At 40.6% G+C, this 16,829-nt stretch overlaps 1 long non-coding RNA gene across 3 annotated transcripts; it reads right to left on the bottom strand.

Annotated features, from left to right (window-relative positions):
- Nucleotides 1-1,392: 1,392 nt before the first annotated feature.
- On the bottom strand, nucleotides 1,393-8,268 carry LOC144219511 (uncharacterized). Of its 3 annotated transcripts, none has more exons than XR_013331439.1 (4): nucleotides 8,209-8,263; nucleotides 6,727-6,917; nucleotides 3,663-3,721; nucleotides 1,393-2,554 (listed from the first exon to the last, which is right to left on the bottom strand). It is a non-coding gene; the product is annotated as an uncharacterized LOC144219511 (long non-coding RNA). The 3 variants fall into 3 exon arrangements; XR_013331441.1 differs by having other exon boundaries at nucleotides 6,757-6,917; XR_013331440.1 differs by lacking the exon at nucleotides 6,727-6,917 and having other exon boundaries at nucleotides 8,209-8,268.
- Between the last annotated feature and the right edge of the window lie 8,561 nt (nucleotides 8,269-16,829).

Genomic DNA, 16,829 nt, shown 5'->3' with positions numbered 1-16,829 from the left:
AGGATGCAGAAAACAGGTACTTTCCAGCATTGCTCCTGGGAATGTATGCTACATAATCTTTGCACAAGACAATTTGACATTATGTATCAAAAGATAAAATTTCAAAAAAAAAAAAAGATAAAATTTCATGTTTGGCAATTCCACTTCTTGGACTCCCACCTAAGGACATGGTCAGGAAATTATGTGAAAAGACCACGGTACCAACGCATACCATAGTACAAAAAAATAAGAACTGAATTTATGGTATTCCACTAACTAAAACAATCCAGTGTCACTTAGAACCTAATTCAGGTTTGCTCTACTTGATCTGGCAGGAGATCTGGAGACTCCTAGCACACTGAAAAGCAGAGCACAGAATCTCAGGGCTGGTGGGATTCCAGTTATGTGCATGAGACTTTCTGGATATGTTTAATTCATTTATGACTTCCATGACGAACACTGATATAGTACTTAACTCCAAGACAACTATGACTTTACATACCCTCCAAATACTAATTCATTTCTTATCATTATAGCCCTATGATAAAGTTTCTTATATTATCTCCATTTTACAGATGATAACACTGAGGCAAGAAACTAGTCCAGGGTCACAAGCTGATAAGCAGTAGAACTAGGGTTCAGATCCAGGAATCCTGGATCCATGCCCTGAGCATTACCAATGTGCCTTTCAAGACAGTAGCCAAAAAAGTTTAATAGGGGCTATATCTCTGTCTAGTTGGAAGTTGGATGTTTTCTCCTTTGTTTGTTGTATTTTCATTTATTATCTATTTTTAATCTATTATGTCTTTTTTTGTTTGTTTTACAGTTTATATGTATTAGCTACCTGTAGAAAGAGCTTCCAATAGGTCTGCCTACACACGGAGTGACCCAAGGGCCAGACAATCCCCTTACTACCATCTGCAAGTCACTCTTCCTCTCAGTGTTAAATGCAGCACCTACAGTGGATGTCTCCTAAACTGAAAATGGGGACAACCAAGTTGACTTCACATCATTACACCTTGAATGTGCCAGAGAACATTGGGAAGAAGAACAAGCATCTCAAGAACCTGAATAGAGGCGTGCCTGGGTGGCTCAGTCGGTTAAGCGTCTGACTTCGGCTCAGGTCATGATCTCATGGTTTGTGGGTTCAAGTCCCGTGTTGGGCTCTGTGCTGACAGCCAGCTCAGAGCCTAGAGTCTGCTTCAGATTCTGTGTCTCCCTCTCTTTCTGATCCTCCCCCGCTCACACTGTCTCTCTCTCTCTCTCAGAAATAAATTTTTTTAAAAGAACTTTAAAAAATTTTTAATAAAGAACCTGAATAGAAAATAAAATAAATAAGAAGAGGGGAGTTTCTGCTGATCCAAGAAGAACATCATCCAGAGGAGAGAGTTAGTCATACATTCAAGGCTCTCACTACAGGGTCAACAAGAAGGAGAAGAATACAGGGAGAGCAGCAGTAGTTTATATTCCTCTCAAAGAGTATAAATGCTTAGTTTTACTCTTGCTTTTGTTGTTGTTAATGGGAACACTTATAATGGTAATGACAGCAATGATGTGATGTTGATGAAGTAGGTAACTTCAGAAGGTAATTTATAATGTAGAACATTAAGCTTTTAAAAATATGTTTAGGGTAATCAACAAATTCATCTAGTTTCAACTCAATGATCCATCAAGACTTTGCCTAGACTAGTTACAATGTAACAAAGCCATCATCCAGGTTGAAGCAAGACTATACAATACCAAAACAACAGGCTAAGTTAGTCAAATACATCAATCCTGAACAACTGTGAGGTGTTTGTACAGAGGGAGTGGGATTTTGCCTAACCTGACTTGTGTTATTGGTCTGAACAGCTGGTTGGGTGGTCCAGTGCAGTCCATTTGTGGAGGACATGGAGCAGCACACCCAGGGTCCCCTTCAATGGAGAATCTGCTGTCCCTGCTATTGGGAGTGCAGTCAGCAGATATCCCTCAGGCCCTGGAGGGTCCTATTCAACTACAAAGAGACTCCTTACATCGTCTAAGGTCATGCCCTTAAAAGACAGCCCATCTCCTACAGAATAGCTCTGTTGGTACCACATACCTACCAGACCTCCCCACTGGGTTGGCCAAGTCTTTGTTGGGTTACATCACAGTTCATCTCCCCCACCCAGAGATGTTGATACCTGATAACCTGCTCCTTAAACTCTGTCTCAGCTTCTACCTGTAGCAAATCCAATCTGCAGTACCATTCTAGTTTCATTTCTACATCTCTGTCATTCATTCATTTTGCCTTTTGCCCACTGGAAATAATGATATGCAATGCTGAAAAGTAAGTTAGAAAACTGACAGGTTTCCATGGCTGCCTTCTCTTGTTGCCAATGTCAGAAGGGCAGAAGAACAAAGGGAGAGCCATGGCTGATAAGAGTCATACATGAAGGCACAGGGAATATCTTCTTAGAAACAAACCCAGAGGCATAGTGGTAGGAACCTGCTGAAATACATCAGAGAAAGATAAATTGTCTCTTGCACTATACATGCTTTTGTCAAAAGCAGATGTAAGAGAAGAGATTCCAAGGTCCAGGATCTGCGATGTCTTCTGTGGAAAAAATGAAGGAGACACAAGTAACACTAATGTTCATAAATGTCCTTCCGTGCAAATGGGTGGGTAGCCATGTGGATGGTGGGTTTAAGACAGACTAAGGAGGCCATTCAAAAAACACTTTGGAACCAAACCATGGTAATGGTGCGTGGGTAGAGAAGTTTCAATTTGCCATTAGACTTGCCTGATGTCCAGTCCCATTTGGGTGAACACAGAACTTCCAAACTTGGGTGTCTGTTTGCAAAATGGTGGAACAGACCTACCTGAAAGCTATCTGGTTCCCACACTGCCCCTGGTAGTTATTTGTTTATGTTCATGTTAAAAGAAAACTGTTTTAAAGGAGAAAGCATGTTTGTTTCTTTTCATTCACTGAAGGTAGTATTTCTGTTGACATTTTGTCATGAATCTTACTGGCCTGTGTTGGGGCCTCCACACAGACCTGGCTGCTGGCAAACCAGTGGTGCCTATCCCACTAGGACTCAGGAAACACCTACCCCTCTCCACATCTCAACCAGTGCCTTTTCATACATGATTCTTTTTTCAATCCTATGTCTGTTCTATCCCTTAGAGTCCTTTTTCCCCAAGATCAACTACCCACCAGGAGGACACCTAACAGTCTCTGTCCTCCTTCATTCTCTTGATGACAAGTGCACAGTTTAGCAAATAAAAAAATGTATACTTTTTCTTGAAATGTATGAAGAAAGTAACCATATTTCCATCACCCAAAAATGATTACCATTAACTTCTGGGTCTAGATCCTTCTAGATCTTTATGCATATTGACTTATATGGATTTCATCTAGCTTTTCTCTTCACTTCTCAGTCCCTTTTCTCTTCTCACTACCCTGTGGCTAAGGTCTTGTCATACATACTAGAAGGACCTTGATGGGCAACTCGAGACAGGAGAGGAAATCAAATGATTTAGTACACCAGGCTGGACAGCTGTGAGGAGATAAGCTGGGTGATGTGGAAGTTCCTGTCTTACTGATCCTTCTCATAGAATGGGCCATGGGGAGGGCCATTTAGCCCACCCCCTGGCCCCCACAAGGAACACAATAACTGACAACCAGCTTTCAGAGAAGAGGAGGAGAAAAATTGGAACTTACCAAGAGAGTGAACAAGTAGTAATATTCCATATTGTTGTATTGTTGTTATTCCTATTTCACTGGTAAAAAGAAAAAAAAAAAGAAGACTTAGAGAGGTTAAGTATCAAGGGGCCAAGAGGAGGGAAAAGCAAACTGAGAGCCAAAGGGCTCAGGTTTCTATATTTAAATTTTTGAGGAACAGCCATATTGTTGTCCACAGTGGCTGAATGAATTGGCATTCCCACCAACAGATTAAAAGTGGAACTAGCATATGATCCAGCTATCCCACTTCTGAGTATATATCCAAAGGAGATGAAAACAGGATATCAAAAAGACAGCTGTACTCCCATGTTATTTCAGCATTATTTACAATAGCCAAGAGGTGGCAACAACCTAAAGGCCCATCAATAGATGAATGGATAAAGAAGATGTGTAAATGTACAGTGTAATGTTATTTAGCCACAGGACTGCCATTTGCAGTGACATGGATGAACTTTGAGAACATTACACTGAGACAAGTCAGACTGGAGAAAGGTAGAAACTGTATGATATCATTTATACTTATATGTGGAGTCTGAACAAGCTGAATTCATAGACACACACAGTATAATAGTAGTTTCCAGTAGTTGAGGGTTAGGGAACTGAAGAGATGTTGTCTAATGATACAAACTTGCAAGTAGAAGATGGATAAGTTCTGGAGATCTAATGCAAAGCAGAGTGATTATAGTCAACAATACTGGTTTTATACTTCAAAGTTGCTAGAAGATTAGATTGTAAATGTTCTCACCACAAAAAAGCAATGGTACAGGTGGTAACAGGTGGTAATCATATTGCAATATATAAATGTGTCAAACCAGCATCTTCCTGCTCCTTAAACTTACACAACATTACATGCCAATTATACCTCAATAAGAAAAGGAGCTCAGGTTTCCCATCTCCTAGGGAAGTGGTGGTGGGGGGAGGGGGGCTGTGATTCTGGAAGATGCCACCTCCTCCTTGTGAAGAAACTGTGGCCCAGTTCAAAAGACTCAGAGAACAACTCCGTAATCTGCACACCCATGTATAATTAAATCCTCCCAAGCTCAGTTTCCTTGCTGATGCCTTGAACTAAGAACCCATCCTGTGGTTTTGGGGCCTAAGTGAGATGGTGAGTGTGAGCTGCTGCATATGCTGACTGACAGAGACCCAGTGCTCAAGGAGAGAGAGCTGTCATTGTTGTGGTTATTAGTAGTAATATTATTGTTATTCCAGTTATTTATCTAAAATGTTTTAATAGATACAGAGTATAGCGTTGGATGTATGTACTTGATTTATTTATCTAAACCTCTATTATGGGGCATTAATCTTGTTCACAAACCTTCTACCATTAATTCTGTTAATAACCTTAGGGAAAGTAAGCACAAATACAAAGATGGGGAAGGAAAATGGCTACTGCACCATACGGAGTTCCTGGCTCTTTCTTGGGGTCCCCTCTGTTTCAGTGATGGAGGGGATGCTCCAGGGCCTCCACCTAACCTTAAATCAATGCAAAGGGAGCCAGCACTCCACGCAGCTCAGGAGGCCTGCCCAGAGCATTTGTAGGCTTTGGAGAGTACAAATGGAGATGCCACGTAAATACTTAGAAGTTATAAACTGAGTTCACAAATTGCTCAACATGTAATCTCCACTCTCCTCCTTCCTTCATGCCCCAGAGGCCAGGTTTCAATGCAGGCTTCTCAGATTCCTTGTTTCATTTCATGCTAAAACTGGCAATGAGGAGAAGTAAACCTCAGCTCTCCATCTGTCCCTCCTCTCTTACCACTCTAACTCCATTCCACAGCACGCAGAGCTGAGTGGATTCTGCAGCCTTCACGTTCACGACCTGTCCACACGTAACATCACACAGCTGCCCCTGTGCCACCACCAGGTGTAGGGCTATGCACCCTGGTCTTCCCTGAGAGGACAGATATGGGGAAGAGCCCCATCGGGGCTCTGGAAGCAGGATCAGGGTCATTGATAGGAAATTCTGGGGTCTAGAAGAAGGGCACTCTGGAAGGAAATTCTAGAAATGCTGTATTCCTTTCTAGAATGCATTCTTGGAGGACACATCCTCTGAACCTCTTGATGTCTTCATCTTATGAGAAAGAGAAAGCATAGAAGAAGGTCAGAGCAGAGCCCTATAAAGCAAGGGGCTTAGGACAGAGGTCTCTTGCTCAGGTCTAGGCAAGGGCAGAATTTCTTAAGGGAAGTCCTCTGTTCTGGCTGGTAAACTTACAGACTACTATTGGGAATTGAACTCAAGTAGATACTTTCATTCATTTATTCAATGAGTATTTTTCCACCCATCAACTACTTGCCAAGTACATGTGTAAAGGAGATGCAAGGATAAAAATACAAAGTCCTTGCTTTCATGGCACTTAGATTCTTTCTCCATAACAGGTGCAAAGGCCCTGAGGGAGGAGAAAGCTTATAGTATTGGATTAACAGAAAGAAAGCCAGTGGGCTTAGCCTAGTGAGCAAAATGAAGGGGGCAGAAGTGAGGACAGAGAGGTTACCAAAACTAAATTAAGGAGGGCTTTTTAGGTACCTGTATTTTATGGTATTTATATTATTGTTCAAAATGCCATGAAAAACCAGTGGGTATCCTAAGCAAGATGGGATGTGACCTGATTTATGTTTTTAAATAGCATGCTATATAAAGAATGAAGAGGGAAATAAGGGTGGGCTCACCAAACAAGAGGCACAGCCCAGGGAAAGGGAGGTAGTTTCTGGAACTATGTCAGTAGCTGTGAAGCTAGGAAGACATGAGACATGCAATAAGTCAAGATATGTATTTTGGAGCTACCCTTGAAAGAACTTGGTGATAGATTGCATATGGAAGGTAAGGTAAGGAGAGGAGCCCCAGACGACTCTCAGATTCAGATCTCCTCCATTGGGCAGATAGTAGTCCCATTAATGGAGATGTTGTAAAGGGCAGAAAGTGAGAAAATCCAAGGGGGTCTGGAAAGTACAGGGGGACACATAGACTGTTCAGTGAATAGCCACCATCTTTGCCACCATGGGCCATGTGCAAAGTGGAAAACATAGCTCAGAGGCAGGGCCTTACCCAACAGCCTTTGCTGGGCAGCCAGCTCACCATGCATCTGAGCTCTTGCCATCCTCTGGTACCAACACTGGAGTTAATACCATCACTCTTGCCATGATGTCACTCTCAAAGGTGCTGAACTGTCATTTGAAAACACAGCCTGGCTCTTGAAACCAGACACCTTCTTTGGAGAAACTCCATGGGTAGAAATTCTGGATATGACACAAGACAAAGCAGAGGCCTGGGTGAAGTGGTCCACTGGGTGGTGAGGTGTGAGGTAACAGGAATGGGATGATGGTGATAGATGAGTCCTGGGAGATGGGGAAGGCACATTCCTGTCCTCACAAGTCACCCACAGCCTGGCCTCAGATCTCTCCCAGGAGGGCCCATCTCTATGGTCACTTTGAGTTTAAGAATCTGGGGTTGTAAATGAGATGGCCTTGTGAGGCATGTCAAGGAGGAAACCGGCAGACAAGACCATCAGGTCTTTGTATGATACAAGCCTCCAATGCTTCCTTCACCTCCCCCCTCCAAACCCAGGCAAGCATGTTTCTCAATTCCCCCCTCTTTAATAATAATATGTGGTATTAAGCATTTAAAATATACTAGACTTGCCCTGTCCTATGTAGTAGCTACCAGCCACCCAGGACTATTCAGCACTTAAAATGTGACTAGTTGAATTGACATATGCTTGCTAGAAGTATAAACTACACATCAGATTCTGAAGACTTTGTTTAAAAAATATAATATACCTTATTAGTAAATTTTATACTGATTATATGTTAGAATACAATATTTTAGATATATAAAATTAAATAGAATGTTATTAAAATTATTTTTTTTAATTNTAGTCAGTTAAGCATCTGACTTTGGCTCAGGTCATGATATCATGGTTCATGAGTTCAAGCCCCACATCGAGCTCTGTGCTGACACCTTGGAGCCTGGAGCCTGCTTCGGATTCTGTGTCTTCCTCTCTCTCTGCCTGTCCCCCACTCAGACTCTGTCTCTCTCTCCCTCAAAATAAATATTTTTAAAAAAGATTTTGAAATGTCTACTTGGACTGGTTCCTGGTTCTTTGGCTTCTGGTTGAGTTCACCCAATGGGAAACAAGAGATTGAGGAGAGGATATTAACTCTCTTGGCTCTCTGTCCAAGGAACACAAGCTAGTCGTGTCTCTCTGCTGTAAGGGACTGGCTGGTGGCCCTCCCCATTAAGCTCTCTGTCTCCATGTTTTAATATGTACTCCTACCATGGCACCTAAGCCTTCTCATTCCAATTCTCCAGGCTGCTACACTATCTTTTGTGATTTCTCTGCACCTGGCCCACATCTTTGTAAATAATCCCCTTACTAAACCCTCCCAGATTACCCAGTTTGAACATGCCATGTGTTTCCTCCCTGACTCATACAAGATGTGGACTGCTCCAAGAAACAAGATACCATGTAACACATTGTCCCATAGGAAAACTCACTCCAAGGAGCAAATTAGATTGTCAGGAACTTACCTACTCCCAATGTTGCCCCAGCTGGAGGAGGGGCTCTTACTCTCCTATGTTGAGTAGATGGGGGTGGGGGGGAGAGGGGTAAACTGCTTCAAACTGCCAATCCCAAGGTTCCAACAGTTCTGTGGGACCAGATGGGAAGGCTCCAAAGTACCCAGCATGAAAACCAGCAATTGTGCATGATCAGGGAAGCAGCTGGATCCCTTCAATTATCATCTTCATGCACAAGAATTGAACTCAACTGAGAGTTTAAAACTCAGGGTTGGCTTGAGTAATATGCATGTCTATGTGCATAAAAACAATAATGCATTCATGATGTATTTATTGAGTATTGACTCTTATGCACCAGGCATTGTAATTATAGGACATTACATTCATATCTCCTTAACCTTCAATACAGTCAAGAAACATTTATGTTTCTTGGTTGAGATATATATATCAAACAATTAGCAATTAAAATTTGATCTTAAAGGTACAATTGGGACACAGCTCAACTCACTCCAGAAACTGAGATCCAGAGAAATTAAGTAGCTTACTTATAAAGGTACACTGGAAAGTCATGGTGGAATTCAGTGGCTTTCATGCCAGACCTTCAAGAGCTCTATCTGACTGACGGGCTATCCTTCTTCAAGGTGTGATCCATTTGATATTGTCTAGTTGAGAATTAAACACATAGATAATATGTCTGTCCATGAAGAAATGCCCCACCCACCCAATTCAAGCAATGAATTCATCCCATTCAATGGTAAAAAAAAAATGTTATAAAAGGAACAGAACCCAGGGGATTCTGTCATGACCACTGTGAGAATAGTCACACTGACAGAGGTACATTTGAGAGTGTCTATAACAAAGAATGCTATTTCTGGCAGATGGAGAGAGCAGATCAAGATGGCCAGGGGACAGCAGACACATTTATAAAGGAGAAAAATGAGCAAGGCAAATTTCCTGTCATATTCAGTTCAATTTTCAGCTTAGTCTATGGGAAAAAACTATAGTTTTGTTGGCTTCAGATGGCTCAGAGACATGTCACAGACCATCAGAAGGAGCCATGGAATGTGTATTCATGATGGACATGCTTCAGGACCTGGACTTAGTCTCTTCCTTCAGACTCTATGGTCTATTTCACATCCCCTATCAACTCTTGGGAGACCTGAGGGGATTTTTCTTGCCTGCAAGCCTGACCCCAGTTCTCTTTCAGGAATGGCTAGTAAGATCTCTGGAATAGAGAAACTCCGTTTTTATCCTGTCTTCACATCCCACCTCATTCAACACCAAACATGGATCAACACAGTGTTCTCTCAAGTTCTGAGACTCTGAACATGCCAGAAAGAATGAAGCCATGAAATGCTATCCCTCTTGGGCTCTCTTGTCCTGGCCTCATGGTTTACACAGCACTGAGATGGCTGCCAGAACACTTGTGAATCCTATTAGTGCTCCCTGGAGGTTCCCAACGCTTAAGCCAAAAACTGACTCATGGATGATCAGTTTCATGGTACTAAACCCCAATCCCATGACAGCATCATACCTCATCAGCTTTGACGTTCTCCTTTGTAACTGAATCTTTAACAGAATTAGGTTTCTCTGGAGCACTCTCTGGAGTAATATTGGCTGCACTGGGTACTTTGCCTATGAAGGCCATCATTTATAATCTGGATGTTGTAATGAAACCAACAGACAATACAGCATTATAGATCATGACGTGCTGTAGTTAGAAATCCTAGAAAAGTCTGATTGCATAATCATTTACTTTTACCAGGTTAGATTTCTTTGATAAGTAGGAAATTGCCTGAATGCTTGCCACCACCCCCTCACATATGTTATATATGTTTATATTTATTTTAAATTTAGAAGAAAAATAAATTAGTATTCCAGGAGGAAATTTATATTGAGCTTGTAGAATGAGTGGCTCATTCTACGATTTTTTAGTTTCAAGTTCAATGCAAGGCCGGTAATACTGATATTAAGAAAAGACCGATTATGACAGATATCCTGGGTGGCTCACTGGTTAAGTGTCCAACTTCTGGCTGAGGTTATGGTCTCATGGCTCATGAGTTTGAGCCCTGAATCAGACAAATTGCTGTCGGTTCAGAACCTGCTTCTGATCTTCTGTCTCCCTTTCTTCCTGGCCCTCAACCCTCACAGGTTCAGGCACACCATGGGAGCATGTGCCATTTCTCTCTCCCAAAAATTTAAAAAAAAAAACATTTTTTTAAAAAAGACCAATAATGATGCTATAATTATAATTGCTTAGTATTTAGCACTTAGTATTTAAAAGTCCCTGTTCTAAGTACTAAACACCCATTATCTTGATTAATCCTCACAATAATTTTATAAAAGAGGACTACTATTAATCCATTTTATTAATGAGGAAACTGGAACTTTAAGAGTTTAAGGTCACCTGGCTGAGGGTGGCAAAGTCAGGCTTCAGGTCAGATCTTGGGCATCATAACCTTGTTCTTGGGACACCTAGGTGGCTCAGTTGGTTGAGCATCTGACTTCAGCTCAGGTCACTGTCTGTGAGTTCAAGTCCCGTGTCAGCCTCTGTGCTGACAGCTTGGAGCTTAGAACTTGCTTTGGATTCTGTTTCTCCCCCTCTCTCTGTCCCTCCCACCTTACACTCTCTCAAAAATAAAATAAATAAAACAATTTAAAAAAAGAACCCTGTTCTTAACCTCTAAACAAAAGTGGAGGAGAACAAAATGAGATTTGATTGAAATATCCCATATTTTTGGCTTCTGTTTCTTTCCCATTTTTCACTTTTCTGCAATATTTGGAAGTCAGAGATGTACAACTAAAGTCTCAAAGCAATTTTGAGTCAGATGCAGTTGACCTCAAAAGAACTGGGCAGGTTTTTATTTGAAGCTTTATTTGTTAAACCATAGTTTATCTCTGAAGAGAAATATTATGATGCCAAAGAAAAAATATATAACACCTAATATTCAGCCCAACATAAGCAATGTGGAAATCTCTGGGATTACTTAAGACCTTCCCACATGAGTGATTTAGTTATGCTACAGAATGGTGGTGGTTGTCGTGGAGTGTGTGTGTGTGTGTGTGTGTGTGTGTGTGTATGTGAAAGAGAGTAGAGGAAGTTTAAGAGAAAGAAACTGAGAGACAGAGTTTCATTGTTTGTATTTTTGAGAGTTGAGTCTATAGAACCAGACTTCCTGTCCTAGGCCAAGTTCATAGTAAGATAAACAAGAGCTAGTATTTAAATGATGGGTATGTGTGTATATGTTTGTTGCCATGTTTTGGGGACAGAATCAGGAGGAGATGGACTATCATTCCATTATGAGGAGGAGGTTAGTGTGAATCTCTGATTTCCTCTAGGTTAAAGTTTTTGGAAGGGTTGTAAATTCCCCCACCCCACAAAGTGGAAAATGAACCTACTCATGCATTTGTTCATTAATGTAAAAGTTTATTCATTTATTCTTCCATCAAATACTTTTCATATTAATCACATTCAAGAAAGTTTGAAATTACTTACCAATTAAGTTGCAATATAGTATATACATATATTTTCATACTTTTATACAAAAAATAGTAATATAATGCAATATAATATTTTATGAAATGTTACATATCACATCATATTAAATACCTTACCAACTATATATATAGTATTTAATTTCATCTTACACACAAATATTAATAGTGTAATTATAGGTGATTTTAATTTTGTCCTTGTATTTTTTGGCTCTTCCAAATTTTCTACAATAAAAATATGACTTATGTGCTTAGATAACAGAACAACTTTTTTTAAGGACACAACCTATAAGTAAAGTTGCCAAATCTGATAGTATCAACTATGCTGAAGTTCAGCCTATGTGAGCTTATTAAAAACCTCTTCCTCTTTAAACTTCTGTATGCTCACTTATCAAATACTTTCAGACCAAGTGGAGGAATGGACTCTGAGCTCCCCGACACACACACACACACACACACACACACACTCACACTCACACTCACACTCACACTGAGAATGGAGAGTGTATCATCCTTAGTGGCTCACTTTGACAGCTATGAGTTCCTAATGCCCACTATGGAAATGTGGTCTCTAAGGACTAGTGGAGCCTGTTCTATCCACACCCACCTCTGCATCCATCACCCACTTCTTATTAATGAAAACAGCAGTAGAGCCCAGGCTACCTTGCTAACACACTGAGGACACAGAAGACTAACTCAACATAATCTAGCACATTATAACCCTTCCATTGAAAAAGAAACTCTACTCAGAATCCTAAACTGCAAGGTCGGTGCTGTTTTCTAGGGGACTGAGGCCATCAGATAAAGCTGGAATGAAAGGAGTGAGGGGTTATTACTAATGGAGCAGTATATTTTCTAAAGCCACACACCAAATAAAAATCTCTCTAGGTGATCATAGATGTTGCAGAGACTGGGCTGGCTCTTTGGGGTGAGTCAACTGGCTTGTGTCCAGAATGTGCCAAGACACCTGCCATTCTAAATGCAGGGCAGCATTTAGACCCATGTGCCAGCTGTTAGGACTAGCCGGGTGTCCCTCAGCTGCACTATTAGGTTGGTTCTTCTTGTTAAAACAGTTGGGAAATTTAAAAGTCTTTCAGTAATCTTTAATAAGCTTCCAATATGTTGCAAGCATCAAAAGGCACACATGTCCACTAAGGTCATAGTGTGACCCTAGGTCCAAGAAATATGCAAATATAAGAAATGATCTTAGTCTCTCCAAGACCTTGGCAGAAGTAAAACTAAAGAACACTAAAATAATCAGAAAAGGCCATAAGAGAGCCTATTTTAAGTACATAGATCTGTCTGGCAGGTATATATATATAATGAGTGTTAATTTTCCCAACAACTCTTGAGTATAAGAAATGTACAACTTTCTTTTTTACTCCGGAGCAAATAAATCTGGTTCCAGGTTCCTATTTATGTGATTAGCAGAACATCTCATGCCTGTATTTGTGGGCTTCCTTTTCTCCTCCATCACACTAGAGAAAAGTCCCTAGTTATCCTGGCCCCTAGTCTATGGGAGACTGGGTTCTCTCCCTTCTTCTGCTTATAAGCCTGCTGTTGAGCAGATCCACCTTTATCATGAGTCAGTCATAAGCACACAATGGATAGGCAAAAATAATACAACAGTTTTCAAGATATGGAGTTCAGGCCTAGAATGGCCAATAGAGACTCTCCCTTCCCCTTTCAAGGCTTCAATTTTGGACAGTAGTCCCCAGACAACCAACAGTCTTTCATTGGAATTGCCCCCTCCTGGGCTACGTGGGGTTGGCATGGGTCTTTGACATGCGCAGCCAATGTGAAACAAGACAAAAAATACCTCAATAGATAGTCCCTAGGTATTTATGAATATGTGGTAACAGGATGACATTACCTTGCAAAACACAGGGTCTTACTTAAGACAAATGATTTCCCTATACAATGCTAGACTGAACTGAATAGAATTAACAACAGCTTTTCCCAGGGTCACTCTAAACTACCCTAGTCATATCACATGTTTGGCTGGAAAGCCCAGACTGGCCTGCGCTATACACCAGAAAGTACTTTGAACTTCCCCGTGGCTAATAAGAAATGACTCTGGGTCACGAAGACTTTGTTGAAGCCAGAGTGCAGCCGTCCTTCTCTCTCCCTCCCTCCCTCCTTCCGTCTCTCTCTCACCTTCAATATTCTTTCTTCATTGGACCTTTCTTTTAAAGACAGAAATGGAGTAACATCATGCTTCCAGGCCATCCCAAAACTTCCTCCAGCGTTTTCCTCTCTGGGATTCTACAAGCCTTTGGTTTCTTGTATTCCTTTATCCAAGTCATGATCTATCTGGTAGATCTTGTATGTATATCCTCCTGGGAGATAGGGTGGTGGTGGTGAGTCTTGCTTCAGACATACCTGGAACTGAGCATGAATTCCAGTTCCAATTCTTACTAACTGTGAGGTAGTAGACAATTTCTTAACCCTTCAGATGCCATTTCCTGAGTTGTGCAATACTAATTCTTCCCTCTGAGCATGGTTGTGAGTATGGAATGAGGTACTCAGTAAATTCCTCAAACATCCCCCTTCCCTGATTAGGCAAAGGGATGTTGTAAGAAATGCTCCCTCATGTTGAGTGCAGGAAATCCACTGAATCTTACTTATTCTTATTACACTGCAAAAGAAAGACTGTATTGTGGTGGTGGGCTGGGGGGGTGGAGTAGTGCTGTTTAACTCTCTACAGATGATAGAATCTCCCCTCTAAATTCCTTTCAGGCAAGCTCGGCATTCTTTATATATAGTTTTATGGTGATGCTTTGCTAGTTATTTCATTCTTAGGGTTGAGATTCAATCTTTAGAAAGATACTACCACCTGCAAGAAATGGTTTGGCAATGTGGGCAGCCTCCTGCCATCACTTAGACGTAAGTGGTTAATTTCCCAGAAATATATGGTGGTCAGCCAACATAGTGTTCTTCCCCACAGACGAAACAACTCAATTTCCCCTACTTTTGGGTAAAGAACAAAATCTTCAGGATATCATACCATTGGTTAATTCGGTTCAGTCCAGTGTGGCATCATATTGAGAAATCATTTGTCTCCCATCTCTGGGCAGCGAGATGTCTTTGAGGATATCATATCCTTCCTCTGTCCCTTAGAGATGAGAATAAGTAGAGGACTTCTGCATAGTGCGGAGTGGTAGCCTAAGTCTCTTGTGTCTGAGTCACTGGAAATGCCACACAGTTGTCTGGTCGATTTCATAGGGTAATAAATTCTTTGCAGCTCCTCCCATTGAAGGTGGCCTCTGTTTCCGCATCTTTCCATTATGGACTGGCATGTGACATGCTTTAACCACATGTTGTGCGAAATCTGGAGCCCTGGTATAAAGAGACATTGGAGCTTCTGCCCTTGCCATTTTGGAATGTTACCTTGTGGCTGCCACGTCAGGAAGCTGGTATAGCCTCCTGGAGTATGAGAGACCACATAGAGAAAAACCTGGGTAAATCAGGCCAAGAGCCAGTATCACCTGCTATCTTGGACCCTCTGGTTCAGTTGACCCCCTATGTGAATGGCCTCATGCAAAACCAACAGAGGAACTGCTTCGCCAACCACAGTACCTTGAAAGATAATATCTTATTACTATCTTAGGCCACTAAGTTTGCGGGTGGTTTGTACACAGGAAAGGCTAACAGAAAATGTCCAAGAAATGTCTTATTTTCCATAAGAATCTGATTCTTCAACCTTGATCCCCATGTATTAAGAATAAAGGCAGAGCAAGTCTCAGGCATAAGTAAATGAGGCCTCCACCCACGAATGGGATGTGGAGTCAGAGATAAAACCTGCCCCTAATTAATATGACTAACATGACTTCATACCTTAAATGGCCACCCTCAAATCTTGTGAGTTCAGCATTGTGTTTCTCCAGAAAGTTCCTGTTGAAATGCAAATATGTCAACAGGATGAGAGGGTAAGATATTAATTTATTTCAGATCATCTAGACCTCAGTTAAAATAGCTTCGTATTTAAGTAATAATTTTTGACCACAGGGTTAACAAAGGATACAAAGATTAAAGTAACAACAATGATTACACTCTCATGACAAGAGCAGGGTGCAGTCTATTAGGGAAGATGTATGTAGGCTCTTTATACCTTTGTCAGGGAACTGTGAAAACAATGGAAATTGGCAGAAAAAAAGAAACTACTTGTGACTGGTAAAACTGAGAATTATTCATAGAAAGAATGACATTTGATCAGAGATATTCAAGGACAGGTAAGATTTAGAAGGACAGAGATAACCCATTAGGGTATCTATCCAAAGGAAATGAAATCCGGATCTCAAAGAGATGTCTGCACCCCTGGATCCATTACAGTGTTACTCAAAATAACCAACATATGGAAATAACCTAGGTGTCCATCAGTGGATGAATGGATTTAAAAAAACAACCTGGTATACATATACAGTGGAATGTGATTCAGCCATGAGAAAGGAGGATATCCTGCCATTTACAACATGGATGGACCCTGAGCCTATTATGCTAATGAAATAAGTCAGACAGAGAAAGACAAATACTGTATGCTGGCACTTACATGTGGAATCTAAAAATGCTGAATTCATGGAAACAGAGAGTAGAGTGGTGATTGCCAAGGGCTGGGGAGGAAGAGGGAGTAGTGGGCAGAATGAGGAAATTTTGGTCAAAGCATGCAAACTTCCAGTTATAAGATGAATACATTCTGGGGTCCAGTGTACAGCATGGTGCCCATAGTTAATTAACAATACTGCATTGTATACTTGAAAGTTGCTAAAAGAGGAGATCTTAAATAATCTCACCACAAAAAGAAATGGTAATTAACTGAGGTAATAGACATGCTAGTCAACTCTACAGTGGTAATCATTTCACAATATATTAAGTGCATCAAATTGATATGTTGTACACTTTAAAATGACACAATGATAAATGTCAATTATATCTCAATAAAGCTAGAAAAAAGATAATCAATGTAGTTTATACAAGTAAATATATAAATTAAACATATACGCAATAATGTAAATATATATGCAATTTTGTATATAATTATATCTATGTTATATAGAAATATATTATATATTTTATATATTAATAATATACAATGTGATATTATATATACATTGTATAATATATTACATACATATATTATA

This window comes from Crocuta crocuta, unplaced genomic scaffold (assembly GCF_008692635.1).
Source record: "Crocuta crocuta isolate KB4526 unplaced genomic scaffold, BGI_CrCroc_1.0 scaffold99, whole genome shotgun sequence".
NCBI lineage: Eukaryota > Metazoa > Chordata > Mammalia > Carnivora > Hyaenidae > Crocuta > Crocuta crocuta.
Note: the sequence above shows the minus strand (reverse complement) of the source record. Positions and strands in the feature narration are given on the sequence as shown.